The sequence below is a fragment of the Diuraphis noxia genome, unplaced genomic scaffold, assembly GCF_037042655.1.
Source record: "Diuraphis noxia isolate RWA-SAM2 unplaced genomic scaffold, SU_Dnox_SAM2 contig0003, whole genome shotgun sequence".
NCBI classification, from domain to species: Eukaryota; Metazoa; Arthropoda; class Insecta; order Hemiptera; family Aphididae; genus Diuraphis; species Diuraphis noxia.
In genome coordinates, this window is record NW_028301713.1 from 68,599,511 (window position 1) to 68,614,426 (window position 14,916).

At 26.8% G+C, this 14,916-nt stretch overlaps 1 protein-coding gene and 1 pseudogene across 1 annotated transcript in view; both read left to right on the plus strand.

The window, feature by feature from the left end:
* LOC107166611 (GTPase-activating Rap/Ran-GAP domain-like protein 3) overlaps positions 1-14,916 on the plus strand; it is a 370,828-nt gene that overhangs the window by 79,381 nt on the left and 276,531 nt on the right. The window lies entirely within an intron of this gene.
* On the plus strand, positions 12,440-12,882 carry LOC149057704 (large ribosomal subunit protein eL34 pseudogene; annotated as a pseudogene).

Below are 14,916 nucleotides of genomic sequence, written 5' to 3' on the forward strand. Positions count from 1 at the left end.
ATATTAATACTATTTCCATAATTACAATATTACTTAATTATGTATAGAGCTTAATTTTTAAAATATTTAGACTAATTTAAACTATTTATAGGCTTTTCATTGAAAAAAAAACGTGTATTCATATTTAATTAATTTTAAATATTCAAAATATCTACATTATCATTTTTTTTTTAACTTTTAAAACGACGAAACTTTTAAAAATCAACAAAATTATCAAAAAGATACATAGCAATTTATATTTTCATACATTTTATGTTCAAGTGTCAACAAAATAAGATATTTAAATTTTAAATGAACCATAACAATTTAAAAATATTTGGAATAATATTCAGTTATTCTTTCTACACACTAGAAAATAGTATTGCAATAATGTTTTAATTACAAAATATATGATATATAATTTTGGAAAATAAGAAGTTTCAAACTTTAACTTAACTTATTGTATTAATATATTATCATATAAATATAGAATTAAATGTCATTAGATATTACTCAAGATAATATAAAGAAAGACCGTATTTGTTAAGAGTTATTTCACAATAATTTATCACTAAATTCTAATTGATTATACCCATTACTATTAAAATTGCGTGATCTATGAATAGGTGGATAAAAGGCTGAACACCTTCTTTTCTGCATAGACTTTCCCAAATTCTTAAACCGCCTTAGTTGATTGAAATATTTTCAAGTGATTATTTTCTCATGTGTTTCAAATATATGTATTTACACACATATTATGAATAATAAAAAAGCGGGTAAGTCGTAGATGTCGCTCTGCTGTACAAAAGGTTATAAGTGGGTTACTGTAATGGATGGAATTAAATTTGAATTCAATGATATTATATCATTGAATACGAAAAACGATTCTGAGCGGAAACGGGTTATCTGTCTAGTATATATTATAGATTATAAAAAATTTTCAAATCTTAGATTTAAAAAGAAAAATTTTTATGAATTTCTAGCATAAAATAATTTGCAAATTTTCGTGATTTTTACGGATGTTGTCAACATTAAAATTTGAAAGCTTTTAAAGAAAATTGTGACTATGTTTTATTTTTCAACTGCTATTGTAAAAATATGTTAAGAGCCTTGTATTAAATTTTCAAGCTTTTCTGCCTAACAAATAAACTAATAATGATCGAAAATTGCATACGCCTATAAATAGTTCAAATTCAATCGAAAATTTTTGAAAATTGCACGGTGGATAGAATATACTTATATAAACATTCGGTGAAAATTTCATGTACCTAAGGTCATTTGTTTTAAAGTTACATCAAAAACCAAAATCGGTTTAGTCGAAAACTGATTGTGCGTAAAATGTTCCGTTTCCCCCGTAATTTTTAGTTTGTTTTTCTCGATTATTTAGAAAAGTATTGAGAATTATATATTAATAACTAGATTCACTTTCTGATCGAACGGGGTACTGAAGTCGAAAATCGAAGCACTTTTACTGCCCCAAAACGTGATGACAGACAAAAAAAAAAAAACACACACACACATCATGGTAAAATCAATACATTCATCGGAGCGGAGCGCTCAGAATCTAAAATACATAAATACACAGTTTTTATCATACAAATTAAACGGTAAAAATCTATCTTCATTTATTTTAAATTTCATTGGCTAATCAAATATTAAAACAATAAAATATTTTTTAATAAAAATAAATATAATTTTGTGTTATTCAATAATTGTACATGCAGACATCAGTCGTTCTTAGAATTTGCAATACGCATTATGTAAAATGTTATCTATAAATACAAACTAGTTAAATTTGTGAGCATAACATAAATAATCACTTGTTGGTAGATAAATACTTCTATGATTACCTAGAATTGTATTTCATGGCTACAACACGATTCCACATTTATCTCAAAATATGGTTTTACATATTTTACTCATGAAGATATAATTATTCTGCATAATATTTTTTGAACTTTAATTACATAGTATAAGTAATATTGCATCATGAATCAACACAATACTATTAAGGACTATTGTAATGTTTAATTTTCTGCACGATAATAAATATGAGAACTTATCTATATAATTGTACTGTAATATATAAAATAATTATAACAATAATATCTATATACTCCAAATTTAATTAAGTACTTACCAGAGAGAAATATGTAGAGGGAAAGTGACAGAGCGAGAGTGAATTCATAAGAGTGAGTGATGGAGAGAGAACATCTACGCACCTATACACCACATTTGCCTACACAAAGCGCCGTCACTAAAATTATTTTGTTAATACTATTATTATTATTATTGTAGATAATTTTGTGAGAATTTAATTTATAATTTTTTCCCCTAATTTAAGTATAGAATATTATTTTTTTTTTTTTTAATTTTTTTTTTACAAGTAATATACAATCTGTATCATTAATACATAATACAATAAGAATATATGCTAAGAGTAATATGACAGGAAAATAATTTGATGAAAAGAGCCACCCATTGATGACACTTTCTGATATAGAATATTATAAGAAAAACATTTTACATAAATAAGTACTTATGTAGCGTAAGATACATGATTTACAAACAAAGATAAACCGAATGAAACGAAATAATTTATTGGCTGTGACAAAATGGTTTTACACCTCATTAATTGATCACATATTAAACTTTTCAGTAAGTCTGTCATTATTAAATTGTATTATTATTATTATTATTAATTATTATTTAGAAAAAGAACAAAATGAAAAACATAAAATCATCCTCTATTATTCTGATTGAGTGTTATTTAGTTAACAGTGAAAGTTATCAAAAGAAAATAATGCACGTCACCATTGTGGCATTACAGATTATCCTTATTTCATTTCCATCCAGAGAACAATACATGTAAGTTATTGACTTAACTATGATTAAAATAATATATTTTAATCATATGTATATAAGTTTTAGTATTTATTTTAATTAAATACATGAATTCAAGACTAAAACTATGACGTACATTATTTAAATTTTTATAAATAATAAAAATAAATTATTAAAATAAAAGTTGTCACAGTCTTATGTCCACAAAACTCTGCATAATAGTTTTTTCAAAGTGCTTTGTATGAAAACTTTACACGTAAAAATATAATTTAAAGCATTAAACCATCAAAATAATACAAAATATTCGAAATAACGGTTGACCTCGAATAATCTGATTTATATTCCCATAACCATAGACTCACGTATTCACATAATACGTTCCAATTTTTTTATTCGATTTAATCCAAATTGGGTCATTCGAATGCATATATATTATTATAACTGCAGACAATACTTTGAGGACGTTGAAATAGTACTGTATGAGTCAGTTATTCACGAAAAAATAAATATTTCATAATTATAATAACAATATGGCAGGTACATTATTATATTATCATTATAATGGTTATGATATTATTTTATTATGTTTTGATTGCACCAAACAAAAATAATCAAAAAAGTATTGTTTTTATAATATTGTCTGTTTTTTTTTTCGTGTGTATATTACATCATATTATAGAGCAACACAAATGCTGGAACGTATTCAACATTGAAGAAAATTTTACAAAAGTCAAATCTAGTTGATACCTTGAATAATTTTAAGTTGAAAACATTCTATTTTTTAATTATTTTGAAAAATTGACAACAAATATCGAGAAAACGGTAATAACGCTACATCTTTATTTATTATTATTATCTTTTCAATGTTTTATTTTTTATGTATTTTTTGATAAATAAATAAGAACCACCCAGGACATTTTTAGTTAATTATTTAAATCAGAGTTTTAAAATTTAAATATGTCATGAAACAAGTTTAATTTTAAAGATGTTTTCGTTCTTGCATCATAATATTATTATTAGATAATGATTATAATATAGCATCATTAGATCCCCGATTCTCAAAAAAAAAAAAAACAATTTATCACATCGGTACGAGGTATGAAAACCTCCATAACCTCAGTTGTAGAGGGGAAGTTGTATCTACGGTCGTTTGAAATCCTAGGAAAACATAACTTTAAGCCTAGGCGCACATCAACTTGTTGTTCATATTTTAATATACATATCATTAAGTAGACGATTTTGAATATTATACATAAAATACAATCTATGTCATAAACAAATAAGTGATACATATACGTAATACTAAAATACATTTTATTAAAAACAAAAAAAAAGATTAACGGAACAAAATTAAATAATTTGCTTATGTTATAATATTTTGCTGCAATACATAAAGTCTGTCGTTGTTAAAAATATTGTATTATTGCTATCAGTGAAGGAAACAGTCATCCGAGAATGTTGTTCGTCATGATAATAGGTATACCTATATATTTCATGATTACAATAGATTGGTTTTAAACGACGCGTATGTTGTATACAATATATTATAATGCATATACTATGATGGTATATAGTTATTCGTATGTATATAGTATATTTTACCTTTATATAAGAAATGTCTGGATAATATTTTGAGGTTAAATCCAAATTGTGTTATTGAACTCAATAAACAGTCAGTGTATTACATAATACAGTTATTTGAAGATTCAATAGATGAAGAATCTATTAAGATATATCATATTATCACAGTATATAAGGATTACAGTTCTCCAATAAATCCAAAATCCAAATAATCTCGAGTCAATACGATCGCACGGGTATGACCTATTTTATGTTCACAAAAGCAATTTAAACCGTTTCCATTATTATGTACGTATATTTTGTTATTGTTATTGGTACAAACTGTGCTATGTTATTTATGACACCACGAGTTCGAGACCCATCGTCCCCAGATTTTATATATTACCAATCGGCATCACCCAGTTCGATCGTCAGACTGAATAGCAATATTTTTGATGAGCGATTGTTGACTACATTCTATTTATATTTTGATGTATTATTATAACCATGACAGTCTACGCAAACTTCCATCGATATTCGAATATTTTAATACTTGCTATGCCTAACTTGTTGAAATTTCGTATATGTGTGAGTTCAAATGCGAATACTCGTTTTCCGACGAATTAAAAACTTAGTTAACTGAAGAATCATAATAATATTATTGTTGAATAGATTTTCTGATACAGCTCTCATTATTTCTATCCGCATGAGACTTAACTGAAGCATTCTCGGCACGCCAATAGATGGCGTACCATATTTATACCCACTACCTTATTGATGCTTTAATAGTATTCTTTTTTTTTAACAAATTCGACATCGAGTTCGCTCTTAGATCTGGTCGAGTGGTATTTTTCTCTGCTATTATAACATTTAGTTACAAATCTATATCAGCACATGCTGATTTGATCATCTGTTTGATTCGTTAATCCATTACGTAAGGCTATAAAATTCATATTTTAAATTGTTTTACACTTAATCTGTATTCCAAAATATCGTTTTTTGAGTAAACAATAAATATTATTTATTTTTATACAGCAGCTATCTTAGTTGTACTCGAACAATGCCTATGTCCAGATACTATAGAACACGAGTATAATTGAGTCACACTAAAAGGTATTCTTTGATTAGTAGTATAACAATAAAATAAATAATCATACTTACCTACTAATTGTATTGATCATTGATAATTATCATCTAATTAGTGGAATATTTAAGAGTTCATTACACAATAATAATACAAGCGCATTGAATAAATTTTCATATGACTAAAGAGGCACAAAACGTAGTCCCTGATCAATGTGCTACTATTATTCCAACAAGGAAATTTTGTGGTTATGATAACGATTTACCTAAAAAATATGCACATGATTACAGATAATAATTACAAAATACAAGCAACAATAGTATAAAGGTTATAAAGCATGCGTGGATTCCTATTGATAATATATTATTGACTAATAAACTATATAAATTGTGGATTGATAAAATAATTAAAATATTAATTAGCCAAATACCTACATAACAACATAAGGTCATTAATATACCACAAATCTCCTACCATTTTTCATTATTGTGCGAAACATGTTCGGATCAAACAGCAAGCACCCAATAAACAGTCACAAATTTGCCAAAAAAAAATAAAAATACTATACTCAGAGACTCAGAACGTATTTTGTCACACATGCGGTGTACAGGTTCTACTCCGTTAGCTTTTCTTAGTTGATCGTCACTATTTTTGTATTAAGATATTTCTGTAGGCCGATCGGAGATGAGGTACGTTTTATTTCATGCAGAGTTTAATACTGATTGACCATGGTAATACAGAAAATATAATAATATTTAGTTTATCGATAACATTTGAAAGTGGAGCCAAAATTATAGGAGTGAAAAACCACAAACTATGATTTAAAAATACCATACATCGTGAATTAGCTTCAAATTATTATTATATGGGTATTAAAAATTAATTACAATTAAGTGAAAAAGTGTTATTTTTATACCGTGCATCGTAATCACGGAGTACACGTTGTCTGTTCAGGATATTAAGATTTACTTATTTTTTTTACTTTTTCTCGTATAATATAATATAATTTATCTTTATTATATAAAGTAGTAATTAGAGCTTGGAATTAAATATGAATAATTCCGACTGTCTGCGGCAGTTCCCCTTTGTATAATTCGGCAAACGAAATGCACGTAAGTACGCCCATATATATAGCGTTTGAATTGAAGAGATATTTATTTGTCGAAATCCTCAGTAGTCTTCGAGAGATAATCTCCGAGGGTGGTACGAGAAATATATGAGAAGAAAATGCGAAACTCTGTATAGAATAAGGATCACGTAATGAAAATTTGTGAACGGGAAAAGATTAACTTAGAAATTAAAACCCAGCCCATCTGGTTTCCCGTTGCACCTATAAATAATATTATATTCCATTATACGAGTGTGCAGTTTACATGCTTCCATACATTCACACTAACCGACTTCCGTATATTGTAGATAGTAATTTTAATGACATATATTTATTTTTTCGTTTTCATTAGAGCACACGCTGTTGTATAAAAAATCGTATGGTTCATTCATCGGGTCTAAACACGAAATACGTCAATGATAATTTGAAAATAAAGATCCTGATGTTATTGCAGTTCGAATTATTTATATGAATCGACACCGTTCTCAACGAGGCATTTGTAATTTATTACATTAATACAATTTCATATTATACATATTTTTACATTGTATAAAATTAGAACGATCATAGACTATTATAATAATACCTGTCACTTTCAGAAATATTAAACAACAATCCTCAATCCATTACCAACATCATACAATTCATCACAGCCGCCAATCTTCTAACCAAAATTTAGTATAATTTAGATATAGATATAATTCATGTAATTTTTTTATATATATTTCTCACTTTAAACCCAATGGCCCATGTTGCCGAGGGTATTATTAATGAAAAAAAAAAAAATAATAATAATACCTGTGTGTGTGTGTGTGTGTTCAAGTGCACCGCAATATTACAATATTATAAAATATTTGCTCTGAACTTTATACATTTATACGTATAGAATGTCCATTGTGTAAGTCACGTTTTAAATTTTATGCGGAAACGAAAAAAGAAAAGATAATAAAAAAAATAATAAATAAATAGATTTTGTAGGTTTTGTGGGGGATTAATCTTTTATACGCCGTTCGTTGTTCATTTGACTGTTTTATTTCAACGGGTTTTTAAATACCTACCCAAGTGCCTATCCCGGGTAGAACGATAAACTAAAATTAAAATTTCTTACTCTGAGCGGCACTATTTCTTAATTATCGTTCTCGCTTAAGCAATAACCTTAGTGTAAAGGTTGTGTATAATTACTTTTGTTCAAATTATCTTCCTTTTGTTTCGTTTTAATAAATCTCTTATAATATTGTATACACAAAACCCTACTACTATACTGCATGTACATGTCAATATAATTTCGATAAAAATAAAAAATCCCTTAATCTGTTGTGTTATCCAAGAAATTCAAAATTATTGATAAATATAAAATGTCTGTTTTTTTATCATATACTTCTACATATGTATATTAAATAAATTAAACAGATTTAAAAGTGGATATACGCATCAATAATTCAATAATTTTAATTTATCATAATAATAATATATTATCTCAAGCTTTCTTAAAAATCGAATTTCTGTAAGTTTGTCCTCAATTCCTCATACTAAACATATTATGTTTGTGTAGTGAATGCATTACTAATAATATTGAGAATCGCTCTAATACAAATATTTTATCTATGTATATGTTTTATTAATATTTATATTATAAAAACATTATTAACGTCCGATGTGTGACATTTATTGTGTAAAGAGTTACTGCCCCGATGTATTCAAGTTATATTATTATTATCATATTATACACAATGAAGTACTTTCACTGAAAGATCTCTTCATTCTGTTATTTCCATATCATTATTTTTATGTAACATAATTTATCACCAAATAAGTATATGGATGAATTTCCCCCCCAATTAGTCCAACTGCATTCGAAATACTACTAATTAATTGTAAAATAATAGCAAATGTTTGCAAATTGAGTTTCGCTAATTGCAAATTGGATAATCAATTTAATTAATTCCAAACAAGCATATTGTTCAACTTTGTAACAGGTTACCTGTTAGAAAGAATTTTGAGGAAAACACAAATCTTCTTGTTTTACACAACTTTATCCTTTAGACAAAAAAAAAAAAAAAAAAACACAAATGAAAGTATATAATAATATAGTTCTGTGTTTATCTATTCGACAAATACACCGCTTTGTGAACAAATCAAAATGAGATGAACAATTCTTTGGGGTTTTTAACGTAATTATATTTTTAATAAGACATTTTTTTGCTCATGACAATCAGATTTTAAATAATATTGGCTAACCATTATAATTATCTTCTGTGTTACCAATTGAAACCAGAAATATATATAAATAAATCAACTGATTGAAAGATTAACCAACACAACCAGACGCTTCAATTTGATTTGTATCTATGTAAGTATGTGTGTGTCTGTGTTTATAGATTATACATGGATGGAACTATAATATTTTATTATGTATATCATAATATTATAATACAGTCATAAAACGTGGTACGATTATACTAAATAATGACCAGTAAAGAAAAATTACGTAGGTACACGCACTTGGACGCATATAGGTCGTTTGGAGAACTCGGGGTGTTATAAACCATTTTATGACAAGTAATAGTAACGAAATGACATGTTGACATAATAAAATATATCATTATATTATACTGCACTTAAGTAAACAAAAACGTTTTAAAGATTTTCCGATTTCTCTTAGCCTTGGTCATTCCAAGATATGAAAGAACGGCAGTTATAAAATGTATGATTTATTCATATTTTTACGTTTAAAAAATAGAATATAATTTTGAATGTACTCTCAAACATGTGGTGAAAGGGTATAGTGGTATTCAATAGCCACTAACCCATCATATTATGATAAAATTACTCCTATTTGTGTCAAACAATAATAAAAAATAATAATAAAAAAAAAAAATATGTAACGGAAATACTACTATTATGTCAAATGTATGTAATACGTCAAATCATGATCCGTCACTCGTCAGCTGTTTTCTGATTGGTCAGTTGTATTGCATATAATATGACATATATTTATACATTTGTGAATTTTATAACTCATCGTTACGTTTGGTTTATATTGATTACTCCACGTCTCTACCATATATATTTTGTTGTCAGAGTTTAAGTTCCAAAGACAAGCAACTGGAGACCAAAAAAATTACCACCTCGTTAAGACTCTATAACATTATGAAGTTGCGTTGATTAAGAATAAAATCATCAGTACATGACAATAACTAAATTCATAGTACAATATAATAGCAGGTCAAATTTTACTTTAGCATCAGGACAATTCTTTAAATTGGCGTAATTGCTCAGTTACAATATAACGACTATACGTACAGATTTATAATCATTATTTTGTTTAAGCATCGATATAGAAGATTAAATCCATAATCAAATACAGATTAGACCATTATATTTTAAATTACTTTCATAACTTACTTTGTGTATGCCTACAAAATCATGGTCTCTTTTTATGCAAACTCAACGCAAGTACCAATAAACGTCACGTACTCAAGTCATTATAAAAACACATCAATCTGAATCTGAAATAAGTTATAAATATTAGTATGACTGTTTGCAGTTCTGAAATAATTACGTTATTACTCTACTGTAGTAAATCAAATTTGTGATAAAATAATCAGTAAAAATTTAATATTTGCTCTTAGTATCAAATTTTACCTAAGTGTGTTTAATGAGAATTTGATATTTTCGTCAACTCTACAAATAAATAAATACTCATCATCTAGACACAATTTGGTAAAAACATAGGATTACGATGTATTTGAAAAAAATTACTATGCATAAACGGTATGATACATCGCAGTAGGTACAAAGAGATTTGTATTATTTTTTCACACAATTACACTTTATCGCTTTGTGATAAAATCATATTATAATTTCTAATAAAACAAAGATAATTCAATTAGGTACTCAGGAATATTTAAACATGAGTATCATATCACTTCTACCTACACGGGCAATAAAATTACACTCTAACACAGAGCATAATATATATATCACTTTATACATATTAAAAGCAAAACTATGCACAATTTTTTTTTTAAATTTAGTACATTCATTACCAGAAGACTACCAGGATTACACCATGATTCACACCGATGGATTTCAAACTGAAGCAGGTGTAAGAACATCGTTAACTTCAACAACACTATAACAATTACCAAATGCTCTGATTTCTGTTCTATCTACACAGCAGAAACCTATGTTATCTATCGTGCACTCGAAGTAGTTAAACAACTCAAAATATACAAAGCAGTCATACTGAGTGATTCTGTAAGCGCTCTAAACAATATTCGCAATATAAATCAACTCAACACCATATCCAGAATAATACATAATCAGATTTCACTACAAAAAATGAAAATTGAGGGAAATTGCGCCTTATACATATTTCATAATAATATGTAGGCACATAAAAATACATTCATTAGTTTTATAACTTCACTGTTCCTTTTTTATAACACCGAGTTTGATTATTAATTATTATTATAGTTCATAAAAGTATATCGTACTTGATTACTTAATGAACTTGGACAAGCGTAAAGATTTTTTTATAATGACTTATTTTTACCATGACCATCACAATGTCATACTCATCTATTATTTTTATATTTTTTATATAAAGATAATATAATAAAAATATTTAATTGATATACATTACAAGAAAATATAAATTGTAATAGGTTATATATTATTATAAATATTATACTATTCACACGTTTTTTGAATTGTTAGATAATAATTATGCATGTGAAAAACTTATTACAAACATATACACACCTACCTGAAGTGACACGGTAGTTGGCTGCAGTGACTAACCTGCTGAGGTCAAGCATCGGCTATAATTACTAGTTCTCAGATGGATAACTACCTGGGTTTTATAGTGGTGAATCCTTGAACCACATAAACATGTTCAATCGTATCCCACTCCACAGTAAAAAAAACAGACTTATAAGTTAATAACCATTACCCAATGGCTTATGTTGCAGCATGTTAAAATAAATAATAATTAAATATATACCTAATGGCTTTTTGGGCCTATAGAATTGTATTAAATGATTTGTGTGCGTTTTTGAAGAAGGCTGCATTTAAAAAAGTTTGACTTCTTGACTCATAGCAACTATCCAATGTAAAAATGGTTATCAACAATACAAGAAATTTTAATCTCAAAAAAGTTATACTCAATAATATGATTACTTTACAATTAAAAAATTTAAAAATCAATTATTCTTACTAAAAAATAGATATGAATCTACTTAAACTTAAATAGTTAAATACGATCAAAAATAAAAAAACCAAATAAATCTAAAATTAATTTTAATAAACGATATTATACTAATAATTATGACTATAAATTGTAGACAGTATTTATTTCCATAAAATAAATAGTTAAATGTATCAACGTTACTTAAGCCTAGCCACATCTAGACGATATATTAACTTTGATAACCCACATACCCGACTTATAGGTTATTTTAAATAATATATCGACATGTACTACATCCACATAAATTTTAACTTAAAAAACTTTCCTTCAAATACTTTTCTTATAGAGAAAGGTGGTTGGTGATTACATACACAACTTAATTTATGCCAATATGAACTTACACAATACAACTCTAGGTTAGATTATCTAAACACTTGAAAATAATAAAAAATCCTTCCAATTCAAACGTCTCTGTCGAACAACTAGACCCCCTTTTATATCTCAAATAATTCTGCATTAACATTTGATATTCTAACTGTAAAAATGTAGCCAAAACCTTCTACGTACAATTGCACTCCAACCTCCACAATTATCGCAATCTTCTCATCTTCGAACTATTAAATCTTTAGAAGACAATTAAATCAAAATTACTTTCATTACTTTTCTCCGTCACTGGCACAATAAAGGACCAACCGTGGGTCAAAGTGTAATATTTAGGAGGCGGCTTTCGTACAATACCAAGAGTAACAGGAGGCGTATGGTACGCACTTCCAGTGGGTGGTTAGTATATCAATTGGTACTTGAAGAAGCCAAAGCGTGTACCCAAGTGTGGCTAACTGTAAAATAAAGTTACATGGTATCAAGCCGGCTAGGGCCATCGAGAAGAGTCGTATGTGCAAGCGTAAGAAGACAGTAAAACGAGCATACGGTGGAGTTTTATGTCATAGTTGTGTCCGTGAAAAGATCCTCAGAGCATTTTTGGTCGAAAAACAGAAAATTGTTGTTAAAGTTTTACGATCCCAGAAGAGTTCAACTAAAACAAGTTGAAGACTAAATGAGTAATTTTACTTAACCAATTTTCAAAATAAATGTTAATTTTATAACAGACTATAATTTAATTTTTATCTATTGAATTATTTTTTCCTATGCTCTATTCTGATATTAAATGCCATTGAGCATAAACATATGGGCATCCAAAAAAAAAAAAAATGACGAGTTATATGAGTATAGTTAGCAAACAATATGTTAAACTAAAAAATGTATAGCTAATATGAAATAAATAGTTATTTATTCACAAAAAAAAAAAAAAAAAAAAATTGACACTGTGAAATCCTAATTGACCAAATTGATACATTCCGTGATGTTTTGTTAATGGCTTCACTTTTCAGACAGCGTGAAGTGCCCGGAGCTTTTGTTTATTGTAAACATATTAACTTACAGATTGTGAAATAAATTTATAATAAAATAATGTTGATAACCTACTGCAGTAATAATATAAATAATTGTATATAATTAAAAGTATATAAATGCATAATGCAAATGTTAACTAATAATAATTTCACATACAATTCGCATAAGCAAAATTAATTGGATTTAGATAAATTTAAAAACTTCTCTAGTTATATAATTATAAAAAATTGAAGCATAATTTATTCCAAGATACACGTCTTTATCGTGGTGTGCCTTTAATTTCTGTAGTTCAGTACCATTATAATATATAATCACGATTAATAGTATATAATATATAATTCTTATTTTACTGTGTAAAAACTTTTTACAACTTTTCGTAATAACATTAAATTTTCGTCACACGAACAAATTATTTAATTTACGAGATTCCTGACGAATAACTGAATACAATATTTAGTATCGAATAATATACTAAAATTTACAAACTATGTAGTTATATGTTTGTTAAATCCTGTATGATATTGAAAAGCTGGAACGGACATCTTTGTACTCATATTGGTTTTAAAAGCAAATACTAGAAAAAAAAAATTAAGGGCTCCTACTAAAACTTTAATAATGTAAACCAAAGTGTAAAATAATTAGGTATAACATTTTTTTCCTTTCATATCATGCGCTGTGGAAACTATTGATGATAGAATAAGACATTATACTATAATTTTAAATAATATATCAATATCTACTAAAAACTTCAATATACCATATGTCCAACTATTGTAGTTATGTGACTTTAACTACTTTTTTACATATTAAATGTTGATAGAAACTCTAACCAAAATTACATCATGTTATCCAAATAAATCGTTTCGCATTTTCGTATTTCAATCAAACAGAAATGTACAAGAATTTTAAACAATTATATATGTAAACATAAATGATAAAGTAATAAAATCTAGAGATAGCAAAGAATTGCCAGGACAACAAGTTCATTATATAATTTGAATGTATAGGTGTAAAGTATTTGATAAACCATTATTTTCTCCTTATTATTAAAAAACTGTCTTGTAGTGGTACATCTGAAAAATGATAGCCGCAGTATGAGCTTACTAAATAAAACCATACTCTATGCTTCAGAAGTTCTGAACTAATTTTGTCGATATTGCCATTATGAAATATTTTTAATCTGAAATAAAATGTCACCTACAATATTAAATACTTGGTATAAAAAATTTAATACATTCATGTTAAGTCCATTTGCATAACTATAAGGTTTTAATGTGTATAATATTATGTATCCGAAACCGTGGTCAGTGAACATTACCGTAAAAAGTAAACTTGTTTAAACCACACGTGACTTTGGTAACGTAGCCTAAAAGTTTGAAATGATGAACTTTTGGATTTAAAAATTGTTAAGTACATAATAATATATTTTCTAAACGTGTACGAACATAATTTACCTAAAACTCAAACGTCAAAAATTGACAAATTAACGAATACTAGTAAATGCATTATGATAACATAATAGTAAATACCTGACTCGATTAATATATGCACTAAAATATGCACACTCATTAATAGTCGCACTAAGACTATATGATATAATAAAATATTATCTAATCCATAATAAGCGATAAAATATATTTAAATAATAAATTCAAAATTTATAATAATGCATCCGGCTTTTGATTCGCGTTAGATATTATAATCACCATTATTATTTTGGCGTTGAAATTTGAAATC